The following is a 15,241-nucleotide window of genomic DNA, read 5'->3' as shown; positions in this document are numbered from 1 at the left end:
ATTTAAAGTATAATTTTTTCATTTGTAAAGTTAATTTACCCTCAGTTCTCCCTCCAACAAAGTGTGCTGTTTTATAAATTTTAAACAAAGTTTGCACTAGAACGCCCGTTGTAGCCTTTCCACCTGCAAACTTAAAAATCAGGAACATAAAGTCTAAAAATCAAAGACAAACAGACAAAGTCGGACATCATTTTACATGGTGCAGTAACTTTCCAAATAACCTCAGTTTCATTTTTGTGTTATGTGCTTCTAATCATTTTCAACCCGTTTCCTTCCTCCCGAAATCTTCCGTTTCTCACACCGTCAAGAGTTTGTTGGAGATCTGCTCCTATGCTTCCAACATCAACAACTACGTTAAAGGCACTATATAAAGTAAGTCAAATGGCCTCAGCTGCTTTCCAAGTGTGTGCCAGGCCAGACCAAGGGTGGGTGGGTGGGGGAGTCGACTACTGATGGAGTTGTTGAAGGAGCAGCTTTTTTTTTTTAAAAAGGGAGGCTTTCGAGGTTGGGAAGAGATATAGCAAGGCAGATGGGTTTAGTGTTCCAGAATATGGGAATGAGATGGCTGATACCAATTACAGAGCAGGGGGAGGGGCAAAACGCATGGACTTGGAAGGGCAGAAGGTGCGAGCAGGAATGGAGAGCTTGAGGTAGTTGTAGAGATCCAGAGAAGTGAGGCCATGAAGAGCTTTGGAGATGAGGGTTTTGAAACCAACATGTTGTGGGAAAGGGAGCCAATTGGATGGAGGTCACCAAAAACGGGACAATATGTCAGCGGGACCTTGTGCGGGGAAAGAGAGGAACGGCGGAGTTCTGGATGAGTTGGTTTCATGGAACGTGAAGCTCGGAGGACTGGTGAGCAGGGCACTGAAAAAGCTGAATCTGGAAGTCACAAAGGCAATGATCAAGGTTTCAGCAGAATGAAGCTGAGATAGAGAACAGCAATATTTTGGAAGTGGAAGTTGATGGAAAGGTTTCCCTCCACCCCACATACAATTATGTCCAGTGCTCTGCTGATGGTGGTGACTCATCCTGGACGGTGTTGTGCTTCTTGAGTGTTGTTGGAGCTGCACTTACTCAGGCAAGTGGAGAGTATTCCATCATACCCCTGGCTTGTGCCTTGTAGATGGTGGAAAGGCTTTAGGGAGTCAGGAGGCGAGTCACTCGTCACAGAATACCCAGCCTCCAACCTGCTCTTGTAGCCATTGTATTTATGTGGCTGGTCCAGTTAAGTTTCTGGTCAATGGTGACCCCCAGGATGTTGATGGTGGGGGATTCAGTGATGGTAATGCCGTTGAATGTCAAGGAGTGATGGTTAGACTCTCTCTTGTTGGAGATGGTCATTGCCTGGCACGAATGTTACTTGCCACTTATCAGCCCAAGCCTGGATGTTGTCCAGGTCTTGCTGCATGCAGGCACAGACTGCTTCATTATCTGAGGGATTGAGAATGGAACTAAACACTGTGCAATCATCAGCGAACATCCCCATTTCTGACCTTATGATGGAGGAAGGTCATTGATGAAGCAGCTGAAGATGGTTGGGTCTAGGACACTGCCCTGAGGAACTCCTGGAGCAATGTCCTGGGGCTGAGATGATTGGCCTCCAACAATCACTACCATCTTCCTTTGTGCTAGGTATGACTCCAGCCACTGGAGAGTTTTCCCCGATTCCCACTGACTTCAATTTTACTAGGGCTCCTTGGTGCCACACTCGGTCAAATGCTGCCTTGATGTCAAGGGCAGTCATTCTCACCTCACCTCTGGAATTCAGCTCTTTTGTCCATGTTTGGACCAAGGCTATAATGAGGTCTGGAGCAGAGTGGTCCTGGCGGAACCCAAACTGAGCATGGGTGAGCAGGTTATTGGTGAATAGGTGCTGCTTGATAGCACTGTCGACAACATCTTCCATCACTTTGCTGATGATTGAGAGTAGACTGATGGGGCGGTAATTGGCTGGATTGGATTGTCCTGCTTTTTGTGGACAGGACATACCTGGGCAATTTTCCACATTGTTAGGTAGATGCCACTGTTGTAGCTGTACTGGAACAGCTACAACAGCGAGAGTCAACAAGCTATTCAACTTGAGGCCAATAGAAGAAAAATCACAGGATGAGCTTTAACCAGGCCGCAACCAATGATTGTGTATATGTACTTTCCAGCAGGGATCATTAAATAGTGATCAAAAGTCAGCCCAAGGCTACATTTTTGCATTCATACCACTGCCCAGTCTGAAACCATCTAAGAGATCGAATCTGGGATCCTCCTGTGTAGCACTGTGCCAGTTCACATGGTACATCAAGCAAGCCTAAATTCTAATGTAAACCCAAATCCTAGGAAACAAATGAGTGCATCCCAGGCTCACTTGCACTTCAATTCATCCTTCATTTATCTGTGAAGAAATGCTTCATTGCTGCTCCACATCTGGAAACAAATGACTATGATCAGGAGCTCACTATGCAAGAGATCATGGGCATAAAGCTGTGTCCTGTCATTTTGTAGTGCGCTGTGTTAGGATTTCCAAGACAGGGCATTTTCATTCTAAACTTGTTTATTCAGTTACAGGCATATTAAAAGCCTAATCCAGGAACGGCATTTATTAACCCACATTGTGCAGGGCAATTTCTTACATTAACAATGGGATCCAAATGCATTGTATTTCAGCTAACCTGGATCATCGATCAATAGTGCGAAAGTGTGTCAAGCACCTTTTATTGAAGGCCCTTTAAAGACACTCCATCCTTTGCTGGTTCTCTCATCTCAAATGATAAATGAGCTCCACAGTCATCAGCATCTCATTTAGCCACAAGCTGCACCAAGTATTAGCTGTACCTGTCCAGATGCAAAATGCATTTTCTGATTACTACAGCCTCAGAAACACAAGTCGAGATCTAATAGATTGGAGCAGCTAATTATGCTTGATCCTGCTGAAAAATTATTAGTGTGGGGTACAGAGACTGAATCTTCAGGGTACCCTGAAAACATTCTCCAACATTTTTGACAATATTCAGCATATTGGTACCGATACACTACAGTTTTGTTACAATGCACTCTAAGGTTGTGATACTTTTAATTCATCACCACCTTAATTTCCTTCCACCATGGATACCAACAGTGACAAACATGTAATTATTGATATTTCATTCCAATGTTATCAAGCTCAAAATGCTCTCCACAAATGCAACCCAAGTTTGGATGAACAAAATTTGGAATTGTGTTGCTGGGTGACTTTTCACAGTTCAAATGAACACCTATAATCAGCCCAAGTGTGGCAATCAACCATCAGGTTACACCTTTCAAGAACAGATGTCACATGGCTTAACTTGAATCAACTTGCCTGGGATTATTACCACCCTGTCCCAACTGGTCTGGAGTCATTTCCAACCCATCCAGAGTCCTTCACAGATCAGCTGGTCCGAGTTGTTCTCAACATACCTCCTCTGCCCCCTCCCCCACCAAGTCTTTCCCCATTCATTGTTTTCTTATCTTCTACTTACCAATTGTATATCTAAAAATACTAACACCATCCAGTTACCCTGATTGATTCGAACCAATCAAAAGACACATTGCCACTATGCACTTACTTCATTATCTTTCAAAAACTTCCACCATATCCTCTGACTCACCAGGAGTAACACCATAGGAGATCCATTAGTAGTGTGAAAATTTCACTTCCACCTCTAATTGTACTCAAGTCCTAATGACAACAATGCCCGAGGAATTCTACTACAGGTGAAGGGTACCTACCTCATCCAGACAACACCTGCTGGTATAAAATAAACCAATTATTACATCTGTTTCTGCAAGAGGGTGACAATTTTGTGTCAACTCAGAAGTGATCCAACACATGTTTACACTATCTCCATTATCTGTATTAATCTCTGTGTTATGGTTATAGGTCCACAGAGCCCAGTTTTCCCTAAAGATGGGATCCAATCAGTCCACCCAGAGAACACCTGATGCAACTAAAAACCTCACTACCAGTTGGAACTCAAGTTCTAGCCCATACTGCGCTGTTATGTTATGTTATGTTCAAACAACAGAGTTAACATCCAGACAACGATCTCCATTTGCCTCAATTCCAACCAGGCAGGTTTGGATCTCCATCCAAGCGGCTATTTTCGATTGGGAAGACTTAACATAGCAGATCTCCATGATGCTGCTTTAAAGGGTGGCAAAATTGAGACTTTCCACCCATAGATTTTGGGGTAATGGTTGGAGAGGACGGTACTTCAGATTAAAATTACTTCATCCCTCCCCCACCCTAGTATTGTTTCCTATTAAATACTATCTGCATTTATGCATCCAGTTGTAAGGTATGTAAATTTGATTCTTCAGAACATCCTGTTTACCATACGTGATATTACTTATAAAGTGATGTTAACTTCAAGACCCACGTTGAAATATTTAAAATTTTGGAGACACTTCCATCGCACTACTGATTTCACACGTGCAAATTTCTTTCACAAAGTAGAAAAAAGGCAGTCTGTCCTCTAATTAACCTGGTGACCCCCAGGATGTTGATAGTAGGGGATTCGGCGATGGTAATGCCGTTGAATGTCAAGGGGGGATGGTTAGACTCTCTCTTGTTGGAGATGGTCATTGCCTGGCACTTGTCTGGTGCGAATGTTACTTGCCACATATCAGCCCAAGCCTGGATGTTGTCCAGGTCTTGCTGCATGCGGGCTCGGACTGCTTCATTATTTGAGGAGTTGTGAATGGAACTGAACACCGTGCAATCATCAGCGAACATCCCCATTTCTGACCTTATGATGGAGGGAAGGTCATACTCCTTTACTGAGATTCTGGCAGTATCTTTTTCCTTGGTAATGACAGATGCAAAGTACTCATTTAGTACCTCGGCCAACCCCACTGCCTCCATGAGTAGATCTCCTTTTTGGTCCCTGATCAGCCACACCCCTCCTCTTACTACCCATTTACTGTTTACATGCCTGTGGAAGATTTTTGGATTCCCTTTTATGTTGGCCGCCAGAACCGGGCAACACAATGATTGTCATTTATTTACAGTGACTCGGACACCACTGACATATCTCACTGAGAGCTACACATCACACAGGATCCATCACACTCGGGACTGTCCCGTTCTAGACAGGAACCTTAAAGGGGCCGGATCCACTCACTGTGAGAAGATGCTTATCTCCGTCAGTCAGACGACTGTGTGGGAATGAGGCCAGGACAGTAATTGTGGATCAGGAGGGAGCAGCTTGTGGTTTGTGACCCTGTGTAAAAACTGTCGGACTGCTTGTTCGACATCCAGCCCTGGATGAGCCACAATTTCCTCCAATTAAACATTAAGACGACCAAAGCCGTTGTCTTTGGTCCCCGCCACAAACTCCATTCCCACTGATTCAATCCCCCTCCCTGGCCACCGTCACAGGCTGAACCAGACTGTTTACATCCTCAGCATCCTATTTGACCCTGAGCTGAGCTTCCAACCCCATATACACTCCGTCACAAAGACTGCCTACTTCCATCTCCATAACATTGCCCGTCTCCGTCCCTGCTTCAGCTTATCTGCTGCTGAAACCCTCATCCATGCTTTTGTACCTCCAGACTCAACTATTCCAATGCTCTTCCGGCCAGCCTCCCATCTGGTCAGGAGGTTGAGGAGGACAAGCAGCGATAACGCACCACAGTCACAGAGAACGTCGTTTGTGACCTTGATTAGGGCCATTTCAGTGCAGTAAGAGGGAAGGAAACTTTATTGGAGCTATTCAAAGAGAATTGCGAGAAAACGAGCATGGATTTGGAAGGCAACATGTTCAAGGACTTTTTAATGGGAGGTTGGAGATGGGACAATAATTTGCAAGGTCAAGGGTATGTTTTTTGAGGTGTTGATGGCAGTTTTGAAATGGAGGGAACAGTGTCTGAGGAGATGGAACTATTTACAACGTCGGGTACCACGGGAGCCAGTAATTGATGTTGGGTAGGCAGTAGCTTAGTGGGAATGCGGCCAAGACAGTAGGAGGTAAGCCTCATAGATGAGATGAGCTCAAAGAGGGCACGGGGAGAGATGGGAGAGAAACTAGAGAGTCACCTTTGCACCTTCAATAGGTTTACTATAATCAAAACAGTTATGAAAAATAACTCAAAAGTTTGCATGCAAAGATTTGCCTCTCACTGAGAAGTGAGGAATAAAAGAGTCTTTTTTGTGACAAAACAATGATAGTTAAGGGCCTGATCTCAGCAGGTTTTCACTGAATACGGACAGTACTTTCAGTACTGTTTATTAAAAATGTCTGTTGTCGTGTCAGAGCAAAGAACTTGCACAGGCAAAGAAGCTGTGATAATGAGTGCCTGCAAAGTGCCAAATGATCAAAAGAAAAATGCATATTGTGGTGGAGGTTCAAATGCAGGCAAACATTAACTGCAAGTTATATGTTTCCCCCTCTTCTCTCCCCACTTCAAAACACTTTTCTCCCTCCGCTCCATAAGATTCTGACTCCTCAACCTCTGGTATCTCGATTGAATGGTTGTTCTTCACGTGTGAGCAGTGAATTGCTTTAAGGCTATGCAGCTGGGGATCATCGCTGCTGAGCCTAATCCTGTCCTCAACCAATGTCCGCACATGCACAATTTCCAGCAGGGCTCACTGGACAGTAATCAGAACCAGGAGTCCTTACTGCTTTCTCCCCCCTCCCTAGTTATCCCACACGAATCTCCATCAAAGACGGGCACCTCAGCACCTCACTCTACCGCAAGCCCACGGACAACCTCACGATGCTCCACTTTTCCAGCTTCCACCCTAACCACGTCAAAGAGGCCATCCCCTATGGACAGGCCCTGCGAATACACAGGGTCTGCTCAGACGAGGAGGAACGCGATGGACACCTACAGACGCTGAAAGACGCCCTAGTAAGAACGGGATATGACGCTCGACTCATCGATCGACAGTTCCGACGGGCCACAGCAAAAAATCGCATAGACCTCCTCAGGAGACTAACACGGGACGCAACCAACAGAGTACCCTTTGTCGTCCAGTACTTCCCCGGAGCGGAGAAACTACGCCATGTTCTCCGCAGCCTTCAACATGTCATCAATGAGGACAAACACCTCGCTATGGCCATCCCCACACCTCCACTACTCGCCTTTAAACAGCCACCCAACCTCAAACAGACCATCGTTCGCAGCAAACTACCTAGCTTTCAAGAGAACAGCGTCCACGACGCCACACAACCCTGCCACGGTAACCTCTGCAAGACATGCCAGATCATCGACACAGATACCACCATCACACGAGAGGACACCACCCACCAGGTGCATGGTTCATACTCCTGTGACTCGGCCAACGTTGTCTACCTCATACGTTGCAGGAAAGGATGCCCCAGAGCATGGTACATTGGCGAGACCATGCAGACGCTGCGACAACGGATGAACGGACACCGCGCAACAATCGCCAAACAGGAGGGTTCCCTCCCAGTCGGGGAACACTTCAGCAGTCATGGACATTCATCCACCGACCTTCGGGTAAGCGTACTCCAAGGCGGCCTTCGAGACACACGACAACGCAAAATCGTCGAGCAGAAATTGATAGCCAAGTTCCGCACCCATGAGGACGGCCTCAACCGGGATCTTGGGTTCATGTCACGCTACACGTTACCCCACCAGCGAACAAATGTTATCTGTTTTTAATATAATGGGTCATTTGCTGGCTCTCTCTGCCTTCCGGATGTTTCTGCCTCTCTCTGTGTTTTTTTTCTCTGTTTTTTTTCCCTGTTTGTTTTTTTGTTGAATGTGTATTCGGGGGTTCTGCAGGTGACACCTCTCTGTCTGAACACGGTGATTGCCTTGGCAACGGGCAGTTGCAGGGGCAGTCTGTAAACACCATGTATTGTTCTATATGTATAAATGCGTAGGCTTCAAGGAGCTCTTGAAACATTTGCCTGAGGAAGGAGAAAATCTCCGAAAGCTTGTGAATTTAAAATAAAATTGCTGGACTATAACTTGGTGTTGTAAAATTGTTTACAATTGTCAACCCCAGTCCATCACCGGCATCTCCACATCATGCCTCCCTAGTTAGTGCACTGAGGCCAACTGCAGAGTATCTACTACCAACTGGGCTGAGATCAGCTAACTTAGCACAGACAGAGAAAAGGAAGCTGGGGCCTTCCTGGTTTCTATCACTCAATTCCACACTGAACAGTGCACTCACTATCAGAGCCTTGGAGTGAGCAAGCAAACATGTTCCGATAGAGGAATTTGGCATTTTCATGAATCAGATTTTCAGCAAACAGACAAATACTGATCTATACTGCATTCGAGTCAGCATAACTTTAATTTCCACCCGTACATATCGCCTCAAGTAAGAACGGGACCGCAAGATAACACCAATCACTTAAAGCTCAACAAAGGAAAACAACCCAATCCTGCAAGACTCTCTCCCGTCACATGTCTTTGAGGTCCCGAACCAAACACTGGAGGCAATCACCAAATTATCTTGATCTTGAAATAGCACCTTGTTCCCACTGTGTCTGTATCCTTATGAGATCCCGAATGTGCTAATGTAACAAAACTGAACAATAGCTACACAGAATGAATGTATTCTTTCTCTGAATTAAATTTTATATTAAAAAGTGAAATGTGTGCTACAATGTCACCCCAGGTAACAAAAGCGAAACTCCTAGCACACACAGGCTGGATACTTCTGCTGTGGTGAATGGCCCACAGAGAATCACACATTCACTGCATTTGGACCAAGAAAAATTCCTCAATGGATGTGGCACTTTTTAGGGCTACAGCAGAATAATATATTCCAGATATTACAAATATGATTTCTCCAAGAGTGCAAGGTCATTAAGGTATTGGATTTGGATGGAATTGGTCCAAGCACAAGCTACTTACCTATAAATGGGGAAACTTTATCAGATGCTTTGCACTGTACACTATATAAAAATTGTAAACAATTTTACAACACCAAGTTATAGTCCAGCAATTTTATTTTAAATTCACAAGCTTTCGGAGGCTTCCCCCTTCGTCAGGTGAACGATGTGAAAATATATAAAAATAAGCATTCATCTGCACTGCATATCCCTTGGACAACCTCTAGATTAGTCATTTGCAAAACAATCTCAACAGAGCGCCAATTATTTAATGCTGAGTTCTTATGATCTGCAGCCTGAAATTTACTGCCTTCTGGACCACAGGAGTTTAGAGGTAGCTACAATTACTTGGATTTGCTTAGTAAGACCATACCTCCCACAGGGAGTACTTGAGCAGTGGCCTTAATAAGAGAGGGCAAGTTAAACACAGGACCCATTACCACCTTCCTTGCCTTGCACCATCTTCCCTTTTGTCATTTAATCAATCCTGCCCTATCACAGACCTTCCCTTTTGTTCTTTCCTCCCCACCCCCCAATCCCTCTACCCCCGTCGTTCCCTGGCTCGGCACTTGCTTAAAAACTATTAACTCTAACATCTTCCAGTTCTGACGAAAGGTCTTCGACCTGAACCGTTAACTCTGTTTCTTTCTCCACAGATGCTGCCTGACTTGCTAAGCTTCTCCAGCATTTTCTGTATTTATTGCCAGTTAAACACAGCTTTGCAGCTAAGCATCGCAATCGTGCTTTAGGCCAAAAACTGCTAGGGAACATTACTAACAGACGTCCTGTGGTGTTATGTTAAAAGCCTTGAGTGTAAAGCGCAGCACACCTTTCTGATTGGCACCTGGAAAATTTGAGCCACTCAGAATATTCCTTCACTTCACTCTCTCACAAATTTCTACCATGTTCTCTAACTCTGTGACCACTGCCATGGAACATCCACCAGTATTAAATATATGGAGTTGAAATAATGTAAATTTAATTACATCCAAAAGTCTTACACCAGTTTAGAAACCCACCAATTTCTTCTAACCCCATGAAAAGAAGGAACTTGCACTCCCACATAAATCAGCAAGAATGAGATTCCATTTAGTGTGCTGAACCACTGTACTTACATCCATTAGAAAAGATAGGTCATTACAGATACTCTGCACTTTACCAAATTGCATGCACTGCGAGGTACTGTCAATTCACACAACTCATTTCTTTTGCATATTTTCTAAATGTAGCTCAACTGTATTCCAACTGTATCCTTTTATCTCTTACAGTAGATGTGGTCCAAATTTCAGCCCTAGGGTGAATCAACATTAAGTTCACGACTCAGAGATAAAGCATTATCGTTTCCAAGGTGGTGTTTGGAAGATGTGTTCTTCCCCCATTTTCTTTACAAAACTAGCAATATGAATTGAGACAGCTTCAGTATTTGAATTCAACAGCTATAACTGGAACACTGAACAACTCTTCAAGCTCCACTCACATCCCAAACACAGGGGTTTGTGAAAAAAAATCATGAAGGCAGTTACCCTATCAACAAGCATTACAAATTCAGGATGTGTGATGGAACAGATGTGGAAACAATTTTTTTTTTATTCGTTCACGGGATGTGGGCGTCGCTGGCAAGGCCGGCATTTATTGCCCATCCCTAAGAGGGCAATTAAGAATCAACCACATTGCTGTGGGTCTGGAGTCACATATAGGCCAGACCGGGTAAGGACGGCAGGTTTCCAGATGGGTTTTTACGACAATCCGGTAGTTTCATGGCTATCATTACTGATACTAGTATTTTAATTCCAGATTTTTATTTAATTAATTGAATTTAAATTCGCCAGCCGCCTTGGCGGGATTTGAACTCGTAACTCTGGATTTTAGTCCAGGCCTCTGGATTACTAGCCCAGTAACATAACCACTACGCTACCTGCTACATCACATACTGTGAGATAAACTAAGGGTACATCTGTACTACAAATATAACATACATGCAAAGTGATTCCTGCTTAGCAACAAATGCTAAAATGTGTAGCATAACTCCGGAGTTTGACTCTGCCCCAACGATGCAATTGAAGTCCAAATGCACACTACCATAAGCTGGTTACAGTTGCTGTGTGAATGCATCCTAAGATAAGCTACTTACAGTCACGTATAATTGCATCCCAAGTTAAGCTAACTACACTGCAGCGTAAATGTATTCTAAGATAAGCTAATTACAGTGCAGTGCAAATTCATCCCAAGAAATTAGGTGCCCTTTAAGATCCAAAAGCCCTCTAATTATGAGGGAGGATCATTTACCTCAACAGGCCTTAATCAACAACTGGCCTCATGTCCCACCAGTCATTAACAGAACAGATCTTTCCAGTTTATATATATTTCTTTAAAATATGGAGCTGAGAAAAGTTGGCAATTATTTAGTCCTGAAAAACTGTTACTTGGAGTCAGTGGCCTCGTGCAAAAAATAATTGCAAACATCTTGAGAAAGGACAGAAGTTAGAAGGGCCATGTCACACATAAGTAATGCGATGGACACTGTTAGCCATTGCTTTGTGTATTTATGAACAAAATGAGAAAAACAGCTTTATTACAAAAACATTACACCTCTAACTATTTATTTTGATTCAGTATATCAGAGAGTGAGATCAGGACTACAATCTGCTTCCTGTTGTTACTAAGTTTATTGAGCACATTGATACCCCACTTAATATTAATAAGCTTTAAAGTCAGACAATACACTTCTTGTGCAATATTCTTAACATAAATCACTCAACTTGCTCTCACCAGTGACAGACCTGTACCTCACTGTAATAAAATGTTCTCTTCAGATGCAAACCCAAGTTTGCAAAGATAAAATCTATTATACTGCTGGATATATATCCACAAAATTTTCACACACATTACTGAAATCCAAGTCACAACAATGGAGGTAAAAGGTACAAAAACCTGTACAATGTTGGAAATACACAGCAGGTCCATCAGAATCTGCAGGGAAAAGGTGGATTATTTTTTCAGATCCAGATCCTTTGTCAGGTTCTAGTCAAGTCTCTGTCCAAAACATCAATATTTATTTACAGATGCTGACAGAACTACTTTCAGTACTTTTGATTTTGATGACAAACACATGACTCTCTCCTGTAAAACTAAGTTTCCCCAATTTTTATATTGCAAAACCAGTTCATCTTTAATGACATCAAAAAGGGACAACTCCCCTGAACTACCTTAACGTTCCAGCCCCCGATACACTGATATCTCACCATTCCCCCCCCACCACCCCACCCACCCCTCCCTCAGGCTATACTGTGCTGACCTGTTCCAGGGACTGAAATCTCTCCAATACCCTCCAGGCTGTCCTGGCCTGCCCCAGACACAGATATGCTCCTCCCTCCACCCTCATTCAAATGTCCCCTTATAGCCCCTCTCCCAGATGTTACCCTAGCATTCTCCATGATGTGGAGATGCTGGTGATGGACTGGGGTGGACAAATGTAAGGACTCTTACAACACCAGGTTATAGTCCAACAGTTTTATTTGAAAATCACAAGCTTTCGGAGATTATCTCCTTCGTCAGGTGAGCGAGCTTTCAGGAGAACAGCGTCCACGACACCACACAACCCTGCCACGGCAACCTCTGCAAGACATGCCAGATCATCGATACAGATACCACCATCACACGAGAGGACACCACCCACCAGGTACATGGTTCATACTCCTGTGACTCGGCCAATTGTCTACCTCATACGTTGCAGGAAAGGATGCCCCAGAGCATGGTACATTGGCGAGACCAGGCAGACACTGCGACAACGGATGAACGGACACCGCGCAACAATCGCCAGACAGGAGGGTTCCCTCCCAGTCGGGGAACACTTTAGCAGTCAAGGACATTCAGCCACCGATCTTCGGGTAAGCGTTCTCCAAGGCGGCCTTCGAGACACATGACAACGCAAAATCGTTGAGCAGAAATTGATAGCCAAGTTCCACACCCATGAGGACGGCCTCAACCGGGATCTTGGGTTCATGTCACGCTACACGTAACCCCACCAGCAGGGAAAAAAAAAGTTAGCTGTTTTTAATACAACTGGACATTCTCTCTCTCTCTCTGCCTTTCGGGTCTCTTTCTCTCTTTGTCTGTGTAATTTGACCCATTGTGTATTCAGTATACTGGGATGTACTGTTTTCTGTGGCTAACCTATCTGAACACCAATGACACCTTTTGATTGGCGTGATCGTGTCCCAGCCTAATATAAGATATGCGATTTGAGAACCTCTCATTCACTCACTCACCTGACGAAGGAGATAATCTCCGAAAGCTTGTGATTTTCAAATAAAACTGTTGGACTATAACCTGGTGTTGTAAGATTCCTTACATTTAGCATTCCCCAGGCACTGTTACTACCCCCATCCAGGCTGCCCCATACATGGATATTCCCTCCTCCCAATAGCTCCCCAACCAAGGCTGCCCCAGACACTGATGTCCCCCACCCCAGCCCAGGCTGCCCCAGACGCTGATAGCCCCCACCCCAGCCCAGGCTGCCCCAGACGCTGATAGCCCCCACCCCAGCCCAGGCTGCCCCAGACGCTGATATCCCCCACCCCAGCCCAGGCTGCCCCAGACGCTGATATCCCCCACCCCAGCCCAGGCTGCCCCAGACGCTGATATCCCCCACCCCAGCCCAGGCTGCCCCAGACGCTGATATCCCTCACCCCAGCCCAGGCTGCACCAGACGCTGATATCCCTCACCCCTGCCCAGGCTGCCGCTGACGCTGATATCCCTCACCCCAGCCCAGGCTGCCCCAGACACTGATATCCCCCCACCCCAGCCCAGGCTGCCCCAGACGCTGATATCCCCCACCCCAGCCCAGGCTGCCCCAGACACTGATATCCCCCAGGTTGCCCCAGACACTGATATCCCCCAGGTTGCCCCAGACACTGATATCCCCCAGGTTGCCCCAGACACTGATATGCCCCAGGTTGCCCCAGACACTGATATGCCCCCAGGTTGCCCCAGACACTGATATGCCCCCAGGTTGCCCCAGACACTGATATGCCCCCAGGTTGCCCCAGACACTGATATGCCCCCAGGTTGCCCCAGACACTGATATGCCCCCAGGTTGCCCCAGACACTGATATGCCCCCAGGTTGCCCCAGACACTGATATCCCCCAGGTTGCCCCAGACACTGATATCCCCCAGGTTGCCCCAGACACTAATGTCACCCCTCCCCCCCCCCCCTCCCCCTCCTCCTCCTCCTCCTCACAGGGCTGCCCCGACCCAAGTGCGGGCAAGCTTCACACGCAAACACCCCAAACACAAGGCCGCAGCCCACGCACCACGACACATTAAGGGCGAATATAACAATAACAAACCCATTAACCGGCAGAGACTCGGGCCCTTACCCCTCATTACCTCACGATCCAGCTTCCGTCTCCAAGCACCAGCCCGAGCAGACTGACAACCAGACGTCAGCGCGCTTCTACGCTTCCTCAGTGACGTCAAGACGTTTTACGCATCTGGGCCGTGGGATTCTGGGAGTTGTAGTTCAGCTCTGATTATTGTACCTCTGCTACATAATTGTAAACAATTTTACAACACCAAGTTATAGTGAACACCTGAGGAAGGAGGAAGCCTCCGAAAGCTTGTGAATTTAAAATAAAATTGCTGGACTATAACTTGGTGTTGTAAAATTGTTTACAATTGTCAACCCCAGTCCATCACCGGCATCTCCACATTATGCTACATAAAGCAGCAAGTAACTGATGAGCATCTGTCATGGTATCAATGGGTGTACATTCATTAACCTTGTTTATTTGACAATACATTCTTTTGCATAGGAATGAATGGGCAATTTTCCTTGAAATGTACATTTGACATAAGTATGCACTAGAAAGCGTATACGAGCTGAGTTTTGCAGTTATGGGGAAAAATATATGCATATACACACATACGTGAACGAGTCAATCTCCTGCACCATTGCATGCAGAGGGAGCAGACTGAGTGTAATCTTGAAGTGATGTGGGGTTAGAGGGGAGTATAATTCCACCAGGACAAGCATCATAATTTAGTCCCTATTTTAAAGGCATACATTCTTCCTTTAATATTATACTTATATTTTAATTTAATATTTTAATTTATAGTTACAACACAAACTTGCATCTGTATAGCACCTTTAAAGTAGGAAAATGTCCCAGACAGGTAATTAAAAATAAAATACCGAGCCGAAGAAGGATATTAGGAGGGGTTAGCATAAGCTTGGTCAAAGAGGTGGGTTTCAAAGAGAGTCTTAATGGAGGTGGAGAGGCAGGGAGATTTAGGGAGGGAATTACAGGCCGTGGGGACGAGGAAGCTGAAGGCACGTCCAATGGTGGGCCGAAGGGAATGGGGGATGCACTGGAGGCCAAATCAGAGAAATGGAGAGTTGGG

General features: G+C 45.3%; 1 protein-coding gene across 5 annotated transcripts in view; it reads right to left on the bottom strand.

The window, feature by feature from the left end:
- r3hcc1l (R3H domain and coiled-coil containing 1-like) overlaps nucleotides 1–14,282 on the bottom strand; it is a 128,228-nt gene extending 113,946 nt beyond the window's left edge. For 4 of the 5 annotated variants that reach the window (XR_010966640.1, XM_068002040.1, XM_068002043.1 and 1 more), the window contains exon 1: nucleotides 14,228–14,282. The gene's annotated coding sequence lies outside the window, so the exon portion shown is untranslated. Of the gene's footprint in view, nucleotides 1–14,217 lie in introns of all 5 variants that reach the window. The other variant, XM_068002041.1, reaches the window with a different exon arrangement.
- Nucleotides 14,283–15,241: the final 959 nt, after the last annotated feature.

This window comes from Heptranchias perlo, chromosome 21 (assembly GCF_035084215.1).
Source record: "Heptranchias perlo isolate sHepPer1 chromosome 21, sHepPer1.hap1, whole genome shotgun sequence".
Lineage (NCBI taxonomy): Eukaryota > Metazoa > Chordata > Chondrichthyes > Hexanchiformes > Hexanchidae > Heptranchias > Heptranchias perlo.
This window is presented reverse-complemented; position numbering and strand designations above follow the sequence as displayed.